Genomic DNA, 22,500 nt, shown 5'->3' with positions numbered 1-22,500 from the left:
AAATGAGATTTTCTTTCACAAATTTCTTATTGATTAAATATTAATACAAAAAAGTTCAGTTAATTTATTCTGTTGGTAGAAAAAAGGTACAGTATTGTAGAAATAAAACATTTAATTTCTTTATTTCTTATTGGTGTAGTATTGATGCAAAAATTTCATTTTGTTTACTCAGCTCAAATGCGAAAAAGTGTAGTATTGTAAAAATGAGACATTTCTTTTTTATTTTTTATTTGCTATGTATTAATGCAAAAAATATATATATATATTTTTTGTTTACTCAGTTGTTGACGAAAAAGGACTGTATTGTAGTCATTTTTTTAATTTTTTTTTTTTATTGATTAAGTACTGATGCAAAAAAGTTCATTCTGTTTACTCAGTTGGTAAATGAAAAGTACAGTGTTGTAGAAATGAGAAAAATCCTAGTTTAACATTTTCTCTAATCTCAGGATATTACATACACCTGAAACATATTAAATGACGTATGTCCAGGATGTTTAAAAAATATTATGTTAATTTTTGTATCAGTTTTACACGTAATATGCGTTGCAGGATATTACACTCGTCGGCGATCAGGATACTACAATAAGTATTATTTAAAATAAAATTAATTCGGATTTTGACATGCTACTCTAATAATTTTTTCTAAAGATTTATTCATTGTATAAATATATATATATTATATATATATATATAATATATATATATATACATATATATATAATATATACATACATATATATATAATATTATATCTATATATATATATATATATATATAAAGGTATAAGCCACGAAGGAAAAATAAACAACGGTGTTTCTGCAAGATCTTTCGACTCGACGTCCTTTACATTGTAATCCAAAGTGACATTGTAATCCAAAGTTACATTGTAATTCAAAGTTATATTGTAATCCAATGTTACATTGTAATCCAAAGTTGCTTTATAACCCTGAATGACATTGTAATTCCAAGTTACATTGTAAACCAAAGTGACATTGTAATTCAAAGTGACATTGTAATCCAAAGTTACATTGTAGCCCTGAATGGCATTGTAATCCCAAGTGACATTGTAATTCAAAGTTATATTGCAATTCAAAGTTACATTGTAACCCTGAATGGCATTGTAATCCCAAGTTACATTGTAATCCAAATTTACATTGTAATCCCAAGTGACATTGTAACCCAAAGCGACATTGTAATCCAAAGTTCATTACAATCCAAATTTACATTGTAATCCAAGGTGACATTGTAATCCGAAGTTCATTGTAGTCACAGGGCGATCTCTCCCCCTCTGATAGAGGAGAGATTTATCCTTGAAATGAAGGGACAATGACGTTGGCCTTGATATGGGGTATGGCATTATGGGTATTTGCATAAGGTACACAGGATATGCATTTATACCCCCTCAAATTATGCAGACGGGGCCTGCGGTTGGATGTAAAACTTTATGGGGTCGTTGCTCTAAGGTATTTCTTTCTTTCTCTATTTCTTTGTTTTTTTATATTCTTTTTATTCATTGGGTAATTTACCTATTTTATTTTTACATTTATCTAAGAGCTTAGCTTACATTTTTTTTTATTCATGTATTCACGAATTATGTGACAGGTTTTTTTGTCTTTTCATATATATATATATATATATATATATATATATATATATATTATATTATATATATATATATATATTAATATATATGTATATATATATATAGTGATAATATATCCATAAAATATATATACGTATATATCTATAATATACATATTTATATATATGTATATATAATATATATATATATATATATATATAGATATATATATATATATATATATACTATATATATATATATATATAATATATATATTAAATATTATATATGAATATATATATATATTATATATATATATAATAATATTATATAAATAAGTCGGATTTCGATGCAGGTATATTTACTGCATCACTTCCACATCATTTACCACTTCTTTACAAAAAAAACAGAGACAAAAAAATTAACCCCATTGCAACGCTACCTAGAAATAACAAATAAAAACTGCATCCGATTGGATTTCTTTCCCAGGAAGTAACAACCTGACAAACTGGGGATCTAAAGACCTCAGGGAAAACTGATTTGTGCTCTCTGGCTCAAAACTGTCAATATTCTTCGCTCGAAACGATTCCAGGACGAGTGTACCTTTCGCAATGCTGGAGCAGATGCAAGGCTCAACTTTAAGAGAGTTAGAGAGAGAGAGAGAGAGAGAGAGAGAGAGAGAGAGAGAGAGAGCGGTCAAGTGATAATAGCGTAGCGGTTAAAGCACGCAGATACAGAACACTTATATCTGGTTGAATTTAATGTGGGGAAATAGAATTTATTCTCTCTCTCTCTCTCTCTCTCTCTCTCTCTCTCTCTCTCTCTCTCTATATATATATATATATATATATATATATATATATATATATATATTATATATATATATATATATACTAACCATGCAATATGTATATAATCACGTTAAATGTACATCTCAGCTAATAAGCATAACGAAGTAGCTACCACACTGCCATTAACGAATGTTCATTACTGGCATTTGCTGACTCATTATGGAGGTCACAATCCCATTCAGTAAAACAGAGATGATTGTAAATCTCCAGCACTGGCCGAATAGACATAAAATTCTCGTTAAAGTAAAATTCCCATCGGAGAAAAGACTATAAAATTTGCAATGAGCTGAAAATAAGTATGGACAGAAGATTTCATAATGAGATTGACATAGTTTTTGTTGATTATTTATTGAGAGAGAGAGAGAGAGAGAGAGAGAGAGAGAGAGAGAGAGAGAGAGAGAGAGAAAGAGAGAGAAGTGATCAAAGGTATATTACAGAGGGGAAAACATGAGAGAGAGAGAGAGAGAGAGAGAGAGAGAGAGAGGAGAGAGAATTTACCTATTGAAAATGCATAATACACCACGAAAAAGAAGACATGATGCCTGGTAGACAAACGCATACAGGAGAGAGAGAGAGAGAGAGAGAGAGAGAGAGAGAGAGAGAGAGAGCATCAAAGGCGTTCCACTCAAGAGGGAAGCCGAAGTACGGGAGTTAGACAAAGAGAGAAAATAAGAGATAAGAGAGGATAGAAATGGCCATTGCAATAGAAGCGCATACTATCACAACCAACTCCGGGGCAATTTTCTATTCAAACATAATCCTGGAAACTCTCGGACGCTGAACATTAGGTCTGGAGTCCAGTTCTTTTTTTTTCTCTCTCTTTTATAATCCTGGAAAAAAATATCTTTGCTTTTTCTGTGGATGTAGAATATAAACTGTTTTGCTTGGAAAGGAAAGAGGGAAAGAAATACATTAGGTAGTGGATGTGGAGATATGTGTAATATGTAGTGGGTTTTCACAGTTGAGAGAGAGAGAGAGAGAGAGAGAGAGAGAGAGAGAGAGAGAGAGAGAGAGAGAGAGTATACAATATACAGTATAGAGAGAGAGAGAGAGAGAGAGAGAGAGCATACAATCATTCTTCCAACAACGGTCTTTTGGAAACTGAGAAAAAAGGGACAAGAAGAGAGAGAGAGAGAGAGAGAGAGAGAGAGAGAGAAATCAAATTTATCGAGGACAGGTATAACAATTTGAAGAAAAAAAAAACATAAAACATATATCAAGAGAGAGAGAGAGAGAGAGAGAGAGAGAGAGAGAGAGAGAGAGAGGGTCAAGGTAGAAACTGGTCAAGTGTGTGAGAGATCGATCCCACTGACAAACTCACAACAACTGGGTCTCTCAGTCACGGTGTTCCAGTATTCCAGCGGGGGCTGAAAAGAGCAGCATTGAACAGCGTAACTTATTTATTGCAGGTGAGGGAGGAGAGATACCTGGACTATTCATTGTATTATTGCTGAAGGGTTAACGGCGCTTTTTAAATAATTCTTGGCATTTTATTTTAAGAGGGACGCTTGGGATACATATACAATTTTCACACGGTTTTATGAGCGGCTTTGATACAGACACGTTCACTTTGATCAATTATGTTAATATCTTTTATTTTAAGTATTTGATGAGGCTAAAAAAATTATCAAAAACACCATAATGAAGCGTGATAGACATATCATTATAATGGGTATGATAGGAAGTGAATTATTAGCTATTGCTAAACACTATGAATAAAACATTTTATCCATATTATTGTAATGATAATCCTATGAAGAAGACTTGCTCTTGTTAAATGAATATATATCTTCGTAACAAATATTTTTTCATGAGTCCACAGTTTAAGTTATCGTAATGTTAAATCATTTATCATATCTTATTTTTTACTATTGTGCCTATAAACTATATAGAAATGGTGGAATAATGTCCCCATAGGCTAAAGAATAAATCACTGATGAACTTTTATTGTCTTATCAATTGCCGAAAAAAATATTCAGCATTTTTTTTATCAATTTTACCATAAAATACTTATTTCAAGTTATCGAAAAATTCAATATTTGCTAATCGTTTAGTTTTTATTATATTACCAACAAAATACATGTAATTAACCATTAATTTACAAATAGGCTTATATGAAAATATTATTATTTATGCACAAATATTGAATTATCTCATTTCCTTTAGACAAAAAAACACACTTATTCAATTAATATATTACTAATAAAATACATACAATTAACCAATAATTTACCCATAGGTTTATATAAAAATATTAGTGTTTATATACAAGTATTGAATGACCTCATTTCCTTTAGACCAAAAAAAAAAAAAAAAAAAACATATTCAAACTAACTTTCTTTTTCTTCTTCTTCCTCTTCTGTTTGTTCTCGAACCAGGTGGTCATGGACGACCAAGAAGACACCGTCACCACGAGAGACGATTCTACGACGACCACCACGGCCATCGACGACCACACAACCACCACGGGTCCCACTTCCACGGGAAGGACCACAACCTGGTCGCCGAAAACCACGTTCTGGATAATTCAGCGAATGGGTAGGTTTACCGTCTTAACTATATATATATATATATATATATATATATATATATATATATATATATATATTGTGTATATATGTGTGTGTGTGTGTGTACAGCATACACACACACACACACACACAAATATATATATAGATATATATCGTGATATAAATATATATAATATATATATATATATATATATATAAAATACGTATATAGATAATATATATATATATATATATAATATATATATATATATCGTATATATATATATATAATATATATAACTATAGTATAATATATATATATATATATATATATATATATATATATATATATAGATATATATATATATATATATATATATATATATATATATATATATAGATATAAATATATATTATATATATATATATATAATATATATCTATATATATACGTTGTATATATATATACATATATATATATATATCTATATATATATATAATATATATATATATATATATATATATATATATATATATATTATATATATATATACATACTTTGCAGGAACATGGAGCATTATAAACGAGTACCTATCATAGAAATAACTATATAACAATAATTCGACTTTAACCTCCTCGTAAAAATTCACCTCAATAATATTTTATAAATGGTAAAATACCATTATGGCAAGAATATGTAACGCAAATTTAAAAAATTAAATTTGTAATTATTTCTACCAAATTATCCGTTTATATAAAACGAATATTGAAGGAAATAAATTTAACATTTCAGTGAAATAGCTCTCATTCCTTCTTCCCTCCCACCAGAAACAAGGTGACAGAGGACCCCAAAAAGCCAGGTCAACCAGGAGGTCAACCCGGATTTCGGCTCCCAGTGGGCGCTGACCTACCAGGGTATGCAGCAGGAGTCATCAACAATAAACAATACCGTGTCAAATGTCACTGCCCAGCTGGGGGGCACTGCCTTCTTGCCCTGTCGAGTTGGGCATCTAGGGGACAGACAGGTGAGAGGGATTTGATTTCATGCTATAAAATAATTTTTTAAAATTTGTTTCAATTTTTTCTCCTCAAATATATTTCTCATGTTATTATTTCAGTTTCTTTTATTTTGTTACTTATGATCTTTTATTTTCTGGCATCTAGTAGATAAAGAAGTGAAGGGAATTATATTTCATGTTATAAAATAATTTTTTTAATATTTATTTAATTTTCTTTTCCGTAAAGAAGTGAAGGGAATTTGATTTCATGTTATAAAATAGTTTTTATTAGATTTAATTTTTTCCATAAAGAGCTGAAGAGAATTTGGTTTAATGTTATAAAATGATTTTTTAAATTTAATTTCTTCTCCTTTATGAGGGTACCACTCATTGTGCCAATATATTTCTCATGTTATTTTTTCAGTTTCTTTCTATTTTTTTTTACATATATTATATCTTTTCATTGCCGGTCATCTAGTGGATAAAGAAGTGAATGGAATTATATTGTATGTTGCATAAAATAGGGTTTTTCTTATTTCATTCTTCTAGTGACTGTTCATGTCATTTTTCTTGAATTTATTTTATTTCACACGCTGGTGAAGGGAATTTTACTTATATATGTTACAAAATAATTTTTGCTTTATGCTGTTCTTCTGGTGATTCATATATACTACAAATATTTTTTTCTATTTCATAGACATGTGAGGAAAACTTAATCTTGTTAAAAAAAATAAATATTCAAGTGAGTGTAGCATTCATTGTTTCCATATATAGTGCCATTATTTTCCTTGGATTAATTTTCACTGTATAGTTCCATTTCAGTGCCTATAGAATTCACGACCCTTTTGTTTTTTATTTTTGTTTATATTTTTGAGGTTGACTTCAAGTTACTCTTAAATTTAGAATAAATGGAGGTTCGAGTTCTATTAAGTTCAGTTATGCTTCACAAAGTAGCGGTCTTTCCAAATAGCTATCTATCTATCTATCTATCTATCTATCTATCTATCTATCTATCTATCTATCTATCTATCTATCTATCTATCTATCTATCTATCTAACTCTCTCGCTCTCTCTCTCTCCAAGATCTCATTCAGAATAGGTAAACGTTCAAGTTCAGTTCAGTTATGCTTCACAGAGTAGGAGTCCTTCAAAATTGCTATCTATCTATCTATCTATCTATCTATCTATCTATCTATCTATCTATCTATCTATCTATCTATCTATATACATGATTTTAAAATAATTTTTATGGTTGACCTTAAGTTACTCTTAAATTCAGAATAAATAGAGGTTCAAGTTCTTTTAAGTTCAGTTCTGCTTCACAGAGTAACGGTCCTTCCAAATCGCTATCTATCTATCTATCTATCTATCACAAAGTAATAGTCCTTCAAAATTACTATCTATCTATCTATCTATCACAAAGTAACAGTCCTTCAAAATTGCTGTCTATCTATCTATCTATCTATCTATCTATCTATCTATCTATCTATCTATCTATTTATCTATCTATCTATCTATCTATCTATCTATCTATCTATCTATCTATCTAACTCTCTCTCTCGCTCTCTCTCTCTCCCTCTCCCAGATCTCATGGATCCGCAGACGAGACTGGCACGTGCTGACCTCTGGGGCCGTCCTGTACACGCACGACCAGCGCTTTTCCGTGCTGCACGCCGCAGGGTCGCAGGACTGGACCCTGCACATCAAGTACGTCAGTGTCAAGGACAACGGCACCTACGAGTGTCAGGTGTCGACTGGCACCGGCATCATTTCGCTCTTCGTCAACTTGGCCGTGGTCACGCCTGAGGCTCACATACCAGGTCATGGGCAGTACCACGTCAACCACGGGTCACCCATAACTCTGACTTGCGTTATTAAACAGGTAGGTTGATAAGTGTTGACGAGAGAGAGAGAGAGAGAGAGAGAGAGAGAGAGAGAGAGAGAGAGAGAGAGAGAGAGAGAGAGTTATTAAGCAGGTAGGCAGGTAGGATGATTAGTGTTGTAGGTCGAAGTTGGGGAGAGAGAGGAGAGAGAGAGAGAGAGAGAGAGAGATGAGAGAGAGAGAGAGTTATTAAAGCAGGTAGGGCAGGTAGGATGATTAGTGTGTAGGTCGAAGTTGGGGAGAGAGAGAGAGAGAGAGAGAGAGAGAGAGAGAGAGAGAGAGTAGTTATTTAAGAGTGAGTTAAGTCTACGTAGGGATAATAAGTTTGTTGTCAGAGAGAGAGAGAGAGAGAGGGGATGAGACGAGAGAGAGAGAGAGAGGTAGGGGAGAGAGCAGAGATTGAAGAGAGTAGTTGATGTAGCGACGTAGTATGTATATAAGATTATATGGAGTGTCAGAGAGAGAGAGAGAGAGGGGGAGAGAGAGAGATGAGAGATGAACATTGAGAGAGACGTGAAAATGAACAAGCCACTTTTGTCGTGTGTGACTGTGGGGGGGGGGGGGGGGAATTAAATCACACCCGAGGCATTATTAAGAAAACCTCTTTAACTAAATTTCAATGAATTAACCTGATAAGTTTCTCTTTGTATTGCTGGGTTACCTTAGAATTAAGAGGACTTTGAATATTTAAATATTTTTCTTTTGAGGTCGAGTGAGAAGTAGATATCAATCTGAAAGAGAATTGAAAAACTTTAAAAAAAAGGGAGTTCCTTTAGATATTTCTGAGTTGCCTTAACTTAAGAAAACTTGAAATATTTTTCTATTTAAGTTGAGGGAAAAGTGGATATCAATATATAAGGGAATTATAAAATTGCGAATAGAAATTTTTCGACGCGCATTAATAAAATATACAAAACTGATCAAAATCAATTCAGCGAGAACAAAAAATATCAGTCGTCAAAAGGAATGAAATAATTCGAAAAGAAGATCCTTCGATTTTGTAAATAAAACGTAAACATTAATGAAAATAAAATGATTTGCTCAAAAACGAATTGAGAAAAAAAATATCAGTCGTCAAAAGGAATGATATAATTCGAAAAGACGTTCTTTTCCCTATTGGAAATAAAACGTAAACGTTAACGAAAATAAAATCGACGAAGGAGGAAACCTGTTCAAGAAACTTAATGAAAGTCTCGACTTGCAAATCGCGCTTCAAAGAGAGACATCCAATTTCTTGAGGAAATCCAGGTTGATACACTCCGTCTACCAAAAGCATCCAACAGATGCCATCACAGATTCTATTACGCGTCGAAATTAAATATGACAGAAAAAAAGAAGAAGAAATAATCTTGGAGCGTCGTTGGTAGCAGGGATTTTGTGGGGAAGAGAGAGAGAGAGAGAGAGAGAGAGAGAGAGAGAGAGAGAGAGAGAGAAGAGTGAGAGGGGGTGGGGGGAGGGGTTAAGGAAATAACAATTTCGACGTGGGAATATACCCAATGGCTGTAGGGAAAATTGGGAAGGATGCTAGGGGGAGAATCATATGACAGGGGAAAGAATGTGTAGGTATATTCGGGGAATCATTGGTTTTGGTAAACAAAAAAAATCTTTAAGGCTATGGAAGACTGCCATGGGGCCACTCGTAAGGATGACAGGCTACTGAAGGAGGTAATTCACTGGAAACGAAACATGGACAAGAAAGACATAAAAAGATGGTGCACAGGAAGTGTCTAGCTAGGGATTTTCGATCTCGTCAGAAAGGGCGGGAGGTTTAGTTATCCCCATCGGGAAAATTTTTTTTAAACCGAGCGAATTCGAGTAGGGGAACGCGAGGAAGAAGGCATTCACTTTTTTTTCTTTCCCTTCCGCCCCTTCTCCTCCTCCCCCTTCCCCTTCAATCGTGTGGGATAAGAAAACACAATTTTCATTTCTAATTCACTCGAGCAGAAAGCGGTTTTCGGTGCCGACGACGCCATGTTTTCTCCCTGTTTGGCCAGAGACGATTATGATCGAGCATGATGGGAAAATCTTGTTTCGCGAGATTGGACGGATGCCTCTCTCTCTCTCTCTCTCTCTCTCTCTCTCTTTCTCTTGCTTTGTAAGCATACACGTACGTGCATACTTGCATGCATACACACAAGCGTACTTACACACACACGGCGTATACATGCACATTTGTGTGTGGTATGTTATGGTGTGTATATATATGTATATGTATATGTATACATCTGTATAAGTGCACCACGAAAATATGGAACGTGATGAATATATAGATAAACTTAAAATCCATATGAATAGGTACGTATATATATATATATATATATATATATCTATATATATATATATATATATATATATATATAATATATATATATATGCAATTCTTCATTTTGGGTATGAACATATATATATATATATATATAGTACCTAATTGAATTAAGGAACATTACTATCTAAAGAAGACCTAAGATATACGTATCTTCGCAGACTGACTTAACCAAATTTAATGACATGCGGAGCCTTCTACTCTAAAAAGAAAAACAGACAAATTGAATATCTGAGGAAAATAGTAATTCAAAAAATAAAAACAAATCCTAAAACCCCAACTCCTTCTTAAGATGAGAAAAAAAAAATGTGTGTAAACATCAAAAGTCAAGATGTGGTTTGAGAGCACTTATCTTGCTCATACAACTTGGCCAAGTGTCGGAATATTAAACGTAAAAAGATTAGCTCCACAAAAAGGACATTAGCTTTTTTAAGAGGAATGAATTCCATGTGTGAGAATATTTACTCTCAGGTTCATAAAAAACATGTCTGCAATATTAATATTGTCAGGGAGTTGAATTCAAATTAGAATAAGTTAAGTTTTTCGGTAAGAGAAGTCAAATTGGGTAGAAAATAAAATATGTTGTGATAATCTAAAATAATTAATTATTTCAGGGAACTGAATGTCGTAAGTTACATGCATAATAATAAAATAAATTACTTCGTTTAACAGTTATTAGAGATTATTACGTACTACGACTTCAACCAAAGGGTTTTCCCTCTACTTAATGTCAAACTAACTATTATAAATAAGTAATTTTCAAGCGATATAAAGAATTACTTTCATAATAATGACTTTGAAGTTTCCAAATTACAGTTAGCTAATAAAAATTTTAGTGATGTTTAATAAATTCAGAATGGTACATTCCATTTTCCTTCAGTGCAATAAATATTGCTCTTTTGAATCTGATAAATATTTGACGAATCAGGACACTTAAATAAGTAAAAAGTTTGTCTTCACTGAATCAATATAAATGACAAAACTCTCTATAAAGTAAATTGCAGTAGAGAGGGAGAGCACATCTCTGCAACAGTAACTGCAATAGTAACTGCTAACGCTCTGAATCAAACTCTCTTGCACAAGTTTGTGTCACGAAACAGCTGATCGAAATGCAACGAAAGATTCTAAAAATTAACCTTGACGTAAAACCTAATTTTTTCTGAACAATATGAGAACTAACTCCGTGGTAATAGTATACTATACAAATATTGATTCATGTTCGGAGATATATATATGCCTAGCGAAAGCTTGCAACTCTTGGGAGAAATAAATGTAAATTTGTTCTTGGAATAAGTAATCAGAGCGATATCTTGACATGAGAAATTACTGGTTACTGGTAACCGGATTATGCAACCTACACCCACTTGCGTGATGGAGGTAGATGTGTGTAAAAAAAAGAAAAAAAAACCAACTTTCTCGCATTCTCAAAATTGCGTATGCAGTATATAATAAATTCAGTTAACACTCACACGAATGTAATATATATATATATATATATATATAATATATATATATATATATATATATATATATATATGAATGCGAATTATTTTCTGTTATTAAAACAGAATTCCATATAATAAAAGGAGCCCATTAAGATGCCAAAATGTACAAGCATTTTGGCGTTTTTACCAGCTCCTATATATATATATATCTATATATATATATATATATACTATATATATATATATATATATATAATATACATATATATATATATATATATATATATTATATAGTAATATATATATATATCCTATATTGAACCTAAATTCAGTGAGAAATGATTTTTTAATAGGTTCTCTATAAACCAATATATATATATATATATATATATATAATATATATATATATATATATATATATATATATATATATTGGTTTATAGAGAACCTATTAAAAAATCATTTACCTTTAGCAGGATACGGTCATCAGCCAATTCACGGAAGACATCAGCTAACAAAGAAAGATTTTGGGAATTACCTTAGCAACAAAAAAGAAGGAACGATAATCCTTAAACTTGAGTGAAGTCTCAATAAAGCCAGGTTATAAATCACATCAATAACGACACACCGTTAAAAGCGAACTTGAACGACAGCCCAATTGTAAGTAGGAAAGTTCTCCACTCGTGATTATGTGCCAAAGGCGACTCAAGCACATTACGTAATGGTCTAATGACGGCTGGAATCAATGCTCTGGAATCGATGGCATTGGCACTTCCTGGAAACGTCATAACTTATTGCTGATGTCACATTTTCGTCTGCAACTCAGTATATATTTTTTGCATAATCTTCGTGCGGACGGATCCTTTAGAATCGGTTTCCTAAATATCTTTTCTTTGTTATTTACTTAAGAGAAAGGGTTTGTTGTTTATTGAAATGAATGTGGTTGGATAATATGCAGTCTGTGACGCAATATATAGATGAATAGTATTTAAAATATTATGCATATCTGCATGAATTCTTCAATATGAATATGTATATTGTTACGAAGTGCCAAGTATCTGGTTACCATTCCTCAATTATTACCTCACCAAAAGCCAGACACCTGAACCCTCATAACACGTACTAAACGACTGAATACTCTAGAGGCAATAGTGATCCCTTAACACTTACCTGTATTGCAGAAAATCAGACTAAGTTCATCAAAACAGGTGTGAGGTAATCTTGTAAGTAATTAAATTAATCAAAGGCATCACTCCATCAACAACGCTACTAAACGACTGAATACCTCTAGAGGCAATAGTGATCCCTAACACTTACCTGTATTGCAGAAAATCAGACTAAGTTCATCAAAAAACAGGTGTGAGGTAATCTTGTAAGTAATTAAATTTAATCAAAGGGCATCACCCCCTTCCCCCCCCCCCATAACAACTTATAAAAGTCTAAAGGATTTCCCTGATTTCAGAAGTCTAAGTACTTCCCTGGTTCTAAGTCACTTCAAGTAAATTGAAGGAAAGCAAATCAATTACCACACTATGTTTCTACCTAACATAAATATAATCAAATGCAAATATATTGGTTATAAATGAAAATTCTTATAATAATTTTAAATACAAAAATTTATTATTAAATTCAAAATTTATAAGTAAAATTCACAATATCAGGGAAAATTACTGATACTTGTAAACAAAGTAAAGTTTAATTAATTCTTGAATCAAATTAAGTAAAATTAAATCAAAATTAATTTATCACAAAATTCAAGAAAATTAATTCAATTGAAATTCAAAAGTGTTAGGCAATAATTGAAAATTTGAAATTAATTCACAAGTGCTAAACAACAACAAAACTTGAAAAGAATTCTAAGTAAATGCAAATTAATTCACAAATGTTAAATTTAATTAAATGTGCAATGATTAAGCAATGAAAATAACTAAGTCAATTAAATTGTGAATGCAAATGAAAATATAAAATAAAAAGGCACACTTCAATAAGAAAATGAACAAGTGCACAAACAATTGAACAAACACAAAACACAAAAATATTCAATGTGTAAAAGTGTAAATCTTTTCACTCAAAACATTGTAACCAACAGTTTTTACCAAACATTCATAACCACCTGTTATTAGTTAACCAAACCATCGTAACTATTAAATATTAGTTATTAGTTAATCATTGTTCCTAACAATTATTAGCTATTAGTTGCAACTAATAAAAATATAACACACTTTACCTTGGTATACCAATTTCTTTCTTTCTTTGCTGCAGGCTTGATTCACAATTTCACAAAAACCAGGCGCCGTTACGAAATAATGTTTGTTCAGATTCCACAAAAACACTATTTAATACTAAATAAACTCTAAGAAATATCAAGCATGAAATTCTAAGTTATGAGTGACCAATTTACGTTACATTAATATAATCTCAATGATGTCGAGTGAGAGAGAGAGAGAAAGAGAGCGAGAGCGAGATGTTAATGCCTCGAGGTTCTAAGATATAATGAAATCTTCTTCCCTTGCGAAAACTGGACTGAGGAGATGACACAAAACGTTCAAGACAAAAATTCTAGAATCTTCAGAATCTGATGCAACTTCACATAAAAAATGTGCAATCCCCACGTGGCTTTGATCAAAGACATACGCGTACAAGACGAGTCTGTTAAAAAAAAGATATGTACGCGATCGAAATGGAGGTTGAGTGATAATTAAGATTGACATGTTTTGATAACAACGCAAAGATTCGAGCTCGCTTAATCTCGGGGAGAATGAAAAGTTACTGAAACAATTATAGCTTTGAACGGACAAAGAAAATCTCTCTCTTTTTACATTCTACGTTATAATATATATTCTTTTATAACATGCAATGCAAAATCTGAACACACATTTAAAACATCCTATCTCTAAGCTATCTAGGAATCTGAAAAAATGTTACACAATTCTACATGACATTTCAAAGAGGGGAAATATGCATTTTGAAAGTAGTAATATATAATAATAACTATTATATATATAATTATATATATAGTATATAGATAGTATATATAATTATTATAAAATTGATAATATTTACTATACTATATTATAATATTGTAATATGCAGTTGGTGATGCATTATATAGATGAATAGTACTTAAGATTATATGCATATCTATTTGAAATCTTGAATATAGTTATATATATATATATATATATTATATATATATATATATCTATATATATATATATATATATATATGTATATATATATATGATATACAAATATACACACATATATGTAGATATATGTGTGTATGAATATATATATATATGCAGAAGCCAGGTACTATGTCGTACCTCTAAGTAAATGGGGATACAATCCACAATGAAGTAAATTCCTATACAAGTAATATATATTTTAAACTACAAGAGGAATTTACTTCATTGTGGATTGTATCCCCATATATATATATATATATATATATATATATATATATATATATATATATATATATATAAATATGTATATATATATATATATATATATATATATTATATATATATATATATATATATATATATATATATATATATATATATATATATATATATATTGTAATATGCAGTTTGTGATGCATTATATAGATGAATAGTACTTAAGATTATATGCATATCTTATTTGAAATCTTGAATATAGTTTATATATATATATATATATATATATATATATATATATATATATATATATATATATATGATATATATATAGAGAGAGAGAGAGAGAGAGCGAGAGAGAGAGAGAGAGAGAGAGAGAGAGAGAGAGAGAGTTACTAAACTCTGAATTCCACCTTATGATTCGTTTTGAATATTCGCATTTGTTTTACAAGGAAAAATTAATTATGATTCGAGACATAATTTCATCTCAGTGTTTCGGATTAAGTCGTCTTCATCACATATTATTTATTCAGCTTCTTAAGTCCCTTGTTTTCTAGAGAGCTCTCTTCAAACGGGCAGATGAAATAAGAAATACCAACAATAATAACAACAACAACGCACACATAATCTTTCAAAGTCTTTTTTATTTGGAATATAAATCAAATAATGTCCTTTGCAATGCAAAGGACCAGAAGTTGACCCTTTTCCAGTCATAGTTTGTACCTGACCCTTTTCCAGCTCTGGCCGAACAAGGTCAAAGCGAATGGGAAAAGATTCATTTCCAGTGCCTAAACGTTTGAATGAATTGTGTTAGTCTCTCTCTCTCTCTCTCTCTCTCTCTCTCTCTCTCTCTCACACACACACAAAATGTTTATTAGAAATGTACACAGATCAACATTACTAAGAACTAAGATTCGGTTATTTCGAGTTCTCTCTCTCTCTCTCTCTCTCTCTCTCTCTCTCTCTCTCTCTCTCTCTCTCTCTCTCGTCAATCACGTTTTCGAGACAGGATAGAAATTTATTGACAATTTCTGACGCTCCAAGTTCTAAGTGATTGCATCAGATTCAATTTGGGTCTCTCTCTCTCTCTCTCTCTCTCTCTCTCTCTCTCTCTCTCTCTCTCTCCTAAAACAACAAAACCAGTGACAAAGGAGAAAAGTGTGGATATTAATGTATACGTATGAACACCTATTAAAAAACATAGAATTGACCTTGGCAATTTATAATCGATGAAGTAACCCATGTTCTCTTAATATTGACTTATAACACTACATCTTCTGGTACTAGATAAATGGAATAGGAGAAGCGTGTATAATTGTAACTTACAACAATACAGGACTGCCTTGTTACTAAGATGAATGCCACAGATTAACTTCTAACCATGTTGGCCCTAATGAGCCTATTAGTCTTATCAGAACGCAACCTGATAATCAGAATGCATCGATCAGTTTGATTACTGAGTAACCTTTGTCCAAAGTAAGTTGAAGTTCATTGTCGTATGCAGCAAGTTCCATTGGATTTCGTAGTGTGGTTGCTAGATAATTCATCTTCGTGGTCTTTGGCTAACAGGTAACCTTTAAAACCTTCTGGTGTTGGAATACCAACGAGCAGGCATAAATCGTTAGAGATTCTCTAATACAACATTCTATCGCCAGACAAAGAGCATTTCTTAAGAGCTACTTTCGACGAGAGACATGCATTCAAACCATAATTTCCATTTTCACATCCATGATTACAGTGATGTTGTTTCGGTCGAAGCCCAAAAAATCCTATGCATCTCAAATAAAAGAAAAAAAATCAGCATCCCCCTTTTGTGTTAATGAAAGCAGCCGCCCATTCCATGTTTTCAAATGACTGAGACAAAAGCGCCCCCTGGCAATTAGTTTAGATATTCCTACGTAGAACAGGTCAGGGGGGGCAGGGGGAGAGGTGGAACGTGCGTGGGGTGTGAGGAGGGGGTGGGGAGGTGAGGGTGTTAGGGGGGCATAGGTAGGAAGAGGGGGTATGTAGGGGAGAGGTTGGAGGACTTGGGTCGAGTGTGAGGACGGGGGGGGGGGATGTTATTTAAGGAGGTAATAGGACCCCCCCTAGGGGGACATAGGCAGGAAGAGGGGTACGTAGAACAAACTGAAACTCAATCTGGTAATGTAATGGAATGATTTATTTTTAAAGCGAGCGCTCATGGCTCATTGTTTTAATGTGTTGTTTCAAAATCGAGCATATCATCCATAATTACTTGTTTGTGTGTGATTTTTATTTTTTTATTTTGTGTTCGGGGTGTTATAACAAAGGGAAAATTGTTTTGCTAAGTGTGCATTGTACATCAAAGGCCTTTTGTTAGATAGGATGTTATGGAAATGGGGCGTTTGTTAAAACAGTATAGGGTGCAAGTAACGGTGTGCTAATATGGAAGAAATGTTTCTTATGTTAAATTATATTTTAATATTCATTGTGGTATTTATATTTTCTAATGGCATTTGTGTGTCTGTGTGCATATGTGTGTGTATGTGTATTGCAATTTCAATATTCTTTACGTAATAACAATTTAATCTTGTAACATCAAACGTCTTCCATGGTTGTAAGAAGAAAAAAAAATCTTAGTTTTTATTCTTCTATTCATTAATATTCATTCATTCCTTCTTTATCTTTGAGCACGACGATGAATAATATCTTTTCTATGTACTTTCCACTCGACGATAGCCATGAAATATCTCCCATGTTTTTAGAATTATATATATATATATATATATATATATATATATATATATATATATTTATATACATATATATATATATATATATATATATATATATATATATATATATATATATATAATATATATATAAATTCAACCATTGCAGAAAGATAAACTAATCAACTCTACTTCTTCTTCTTCTTCTTCTTCTTCTCTCTCTCTCTCTCTCTCTCTCTCTCTCTCTCTCTCTCTCTCTCTCCACAGAGCCCGACACCCCCCCAGTACGTTTCGTGGTACCACAACGGAGTCCTTCTCAATTACTTGCGGGACAGACCAGACGTGACCATCTCGACGCAGGTTCGGGGGCCAAACATGGCGTCCTCCATCAGCAAACTAGAGGTCGCCAACGCCAGCGACAAGCATTCTGGTAACTACACCTGCTCAGCGGACAACACGCTCCCGGCATCGACCATGGTCTTTGTGACGGAAGGTGAGTGAGTGGGTCTCTCTCTCTCTCTCTCTCTCTCTCTCTCTCTCTCTCTGTAGTTCTCGATTCAGGGTCTACTTGTGTTGCAGTCTACTCGAGGTTTTCTGAGCCCACGTTGACTATTTATTTATCTATTTATTTATTTATTTATTGTCATTGTCATTGAAAGTTCACTAATTCTTTTAGTAGTTTGGAATTCCATGCACATATACCTGAATTCAATTTAAATATTGCAGGTAAATTTATCAATCACAGCTATAAATTTTATTTCATTCCTCTTTAGTTGTGATTCCACCGCGAGTCAGTTGTTGTTTGAGATTAAGCTGGCCTTATGCCAGCACGGGGTCTTGCTCATAGAGTAGCCCGTAGACTTGCAACACAATAGTAGATGTTAGCTATTCATGTAGTTTCTTTGTATTACATTTGCATACGAAAGAGTAATAGGTGTCTGTAGTTTGTACGGAAGAGGAAATATGTCGACATATAAGTATAAAAAAAATCCTACGTTCACATGAATGAAGCATAAAAATGCATATAAAAAGTTGAGGTACGAATCGCTGTCTACACAAAATTCCAGAGAAAATATTAGTTCTCACATAAGCAAACACCTTCATTCATATTCTTAAGAACAATATCCCTGTCGTGCGAAACATGTATTGAGAGGGAATTCCAATAATCCCCCAGATGTCCTCACCTGAAAGAATGGTCGAAGAAGCGAGAATATGACATATGTCAGCACACTGAAAATTAATGAAAGGGTCCCACGGTCGCTTATATTTCCCATCTTTTCCTTCTGGCGACAAATATGCGCATTAATGAGAGTTTCAGATCACGTCCAGAGATGCGGACTAAAGCCCCATTTCCCAAAAAGTGAGGTTTTGAAGTGTCAGTTGCATAACAGTGGGTGGTATGGAAAGGGAGATTGACTTTTCATTGCAATTAGGAAAACAGAATTATTATTGAAGAATATGAGACTAAATTCATGTGCGAGGGACAATTAAAAGTATACATGTATATATATGTATATATATAAACCAAATAGGTGCATTTTACGTTTTTTTCCAGTTATTATATTAAAACGAACGCTATATTCTTTACATAGCAATATCTTTAAATTGCACTCAAGAGAATAGGACATTTTCTCCTTGGAAGTATAAACCAAATAGGTATATTCTACATTTCTTCTAGTTAATATATTGAAAAAGAATGATATGTTTTTTTATATAGGAGTATCTTCAAACTGCTCTCAAGAGGATAGGTCATTTTCCCTTGAGAGTATAAACCAAATATGTACATTTTACGTTTTATCTAGTTAATGTATTAAAAAAGAATGATATATTCTTTATATAAGAGTATCTTTAAACTGCACTCAAGATGATAGGTCACTTTCCTCTGAAGTATAAACCAAATAGTTATATTCTAAAATTTCATAGTTAATAGATTAAAGAAGAATTATATATTCTTTATATCGGAGTATCTTTAAGCTGCAATCAAGAGAATACGACATTTTCCCCTTGGAGGTTTAAACCAAATAGTTATATTCTAAATTTGTTCAAGTTACTGTATTAAAAAGAAAGCTATATTCTTTACATAGGAGTATCTTTAAACTACACTCAGGAGACTAGGTCAAGATATTTTTTCCCATTGGGACTATAAACCAAATAGTATATTCTAAATTTTTTCTAGTTATTATATTAATAAAAAAAAAACTATATTCTTTACATAAGAGTATCTTTAAACTACACTCAAGAGACTAGGTCTAGGCCATTTTTCCCCTTGGGAGCATAACCAAAACCGTCCATCTCCTCCGCAGGCGACAAAACAGCTGCCGTGCAAAGGATAGACTCCGGGAGCAGAGGACACCTAGGGAGCGACCATCACACCTACGCCCTCTTGCTCATGGGCACCGCAGCCTCCCTCTGGCACCTGCTAGCCGACAGATGAGCCGCCCACCACCGCCCGCCCATCGCCTAAAATACAAGCCCGTTCTCATCGTCGTAAGCCTACCTCTTCATTCTCCTCCCACCCCCTCTACTCCATTACGCGGAGATCCTAAAAGAAGAAGGAGAAAAACTGCTGGAGTGGCAACGGTTTTTTTTCCGAGTGGTACTTGACCTGACCCTCGAGTGCCGATGGGAGAGCTCATCTCGAACGTCATCTCATATTCATTCATCGTTCAGTTTTTTTTTTTCATTATTCATTATATTCATCATTCATCCACTGAGGGGTAACTAGCGAAATGGGTTGGCAAAGAATCCCATTGATCATATTTTTAATTTATTTATTTATTTTATGTCTAAGGTTTTCATTCGTGTCTAAAAAGTGAGACAATGAAACGGTGGTGGGTAATTCATTGCAGCCATCGTGTGGAAGGCTCGCCAACCTTTCTGAACTGCTAGACAATAATAATAATAAAAAAACATTCTTTTGTACATAGGCTGTAAGATTATTTTTCGAGTGGAGAGCCGAGTTCAACGGATAATCAAATCACCTTCTTACATATACTCACAGTTCCATGTATAAATATACAGAAAGCAAAGACTAATTCCTAGTCAGCAGTCGCTAGCATCTCCTACTACCCTTGATATGTGACAAATATAAAAAAAAAATCGAAAAAAAAAATATTAAAGCAAGTGTGTGTGTGTGTGTGTGTGTTCGCGTGTGTTTTTATCAGAGGGTGTATTTTAAAAGGCACTGAAATGTCACCATTTTTAATTTTAAATGTGATAATGTCATGACTATATTCGCGTACTGTGCAGGGTACATTAACAGTTTGAGTAGCGAAGCCATAATTGTAATGAAAACATGAAGTAGTGTTGAGAAATGCTAAAAATATATTTATATTTATTTGTTTTATAATTCAAGGAGATCAGTGAATGTAAAGACAAACTCGAAAAATATATTTATTTTTTAATTATCATTTTTTTTAACTCAAGGAGATCAGTGAATTAAGGCATAATCGGATGCCAGTTTTGAAATCAGAAAATAGATAAAAAAAACAGAAATTAAATAGGACAATACATTTGGTAATTGATCAGATTTATGCACACAAATAAAATTCAATTGTTTAATGACTGTGATGATCGTTGAGGAAGCTTCCATAAAATATGTATGAAAATGTATCATTCCGTGTGCCGAACATATTCCTGAAGTGACCGAAATCAAATTATCGGAGAAAAACGAAGGATTTTAGCTTGTGAGTGAAATATGATAGTCTAATTATGCTCACTGATTTCTAAATTCATACAGAAACAATTTTTGAAAAATAAATTGCTGATATTAAAATTCAAGCAATCGCCTTACTGCACGTGCTGATAGAATATAAATTTAAAAATCATTACAAAGATAAGTAAGGGTGGCTCAAGAAAGATTAATTACAGATTACTGATGAAAATGAGTGATAATCCCATGAGAATAAAGATATGGGTGTGGAAAAATAAAACAAAATACAAGAAGACAGACATACGAGATAAACGGTTATTCAAACAACCCTTTACCCAAAGAATTTGCCTCAAGAATATACTAGTGATATCGACTTTGTACATATATGCATATATATTCATATAAATGCCTATACGTACGAAAGTAATCATACGTGACGCGCGGGAGGAGGCGGAAAACCTGACTCCATACATTTCCATTCCGAATTTCTGTGTTTAGACTTAGACATGGATTATATACAGTTGCCAGATTTCTAGTCATATATTTTCGTAAGTAACAAAGTCATGTGTCTGTCTCCCTCTTTCTCTCCCTCTCTATGTCTCTGTCTCCCTCGCCCTCTCTTTCTCTCTCTTTTAACCCTCCCCCCCCATAATAATTAAAGTGGTCTCAAGTCACTATCACTTGGTCCTCATTGTGTGTATAGCGGTTTCTGAAAGGTTGTGACTGGATATATATATATATATATATATATATATATATATATATATATATATATATATATATATATATATATGTATATATAATATGTCCGTGTGTACGTGTCTACGTTTGTACGTGTGACAAAAACTGATGTGTATGATTAACAGATGTTGAGGGCAGCTCTAAAACGAAACCTTTCCTGGAGAAGTTATTTATTTTTACTCTTTAATACCCTCCAAAAGCTTTACACTGTCAAGGAGCTATTCCTGGTATATGTAAAATTGGCACAATATAACAAAAAGTTGAATTTTTTAATTTTTCACTTTAAATAACTGCATATAGTGTAAGGTTTATCATGAGATATTATTAAAACATAGAGATAGAATGAATTAAACAGAATAACGTTAACATAGATAAGGGGAGTTTTCTTGTCATCCATAGATTATGAAGTCACGTAAAA

General features: G+C 32.5%; 1 pseudogene; it reads left to right on the top strand.

The window, feature by feature from the left end:
- LOC135212965 (lachesin-like) overlaps positions 1-22,300 on the top strand; it is a 101,719-nt pseudogene extending 79,419 nt beyond the window's left edge.
- The last annotated feature ends 200 nt before the right edge of the window (positions 22,301-22,500 follow it).

Source organism: Macrobrachium nipponense, chromosome 42 (assembly GCF_015104395.2).
Source record: "Macrobrachium nipponense isolate FS-2020 chromosome 42, ASM1510439v2, whole genome shotgun sequence".
Taxonomy (NCBI): Eukaryota; Metazoa; Arthropoda; class Malacostraca; order Decapoda; family Palaemonidae; genus Macrobrachium; species Macrobrachium nipponense.
The sequence above is the reverse complement of the archived record's forward strand: the minus strand, read 5'-3'. Positions and strand labels throughout refer to the sequence as shown.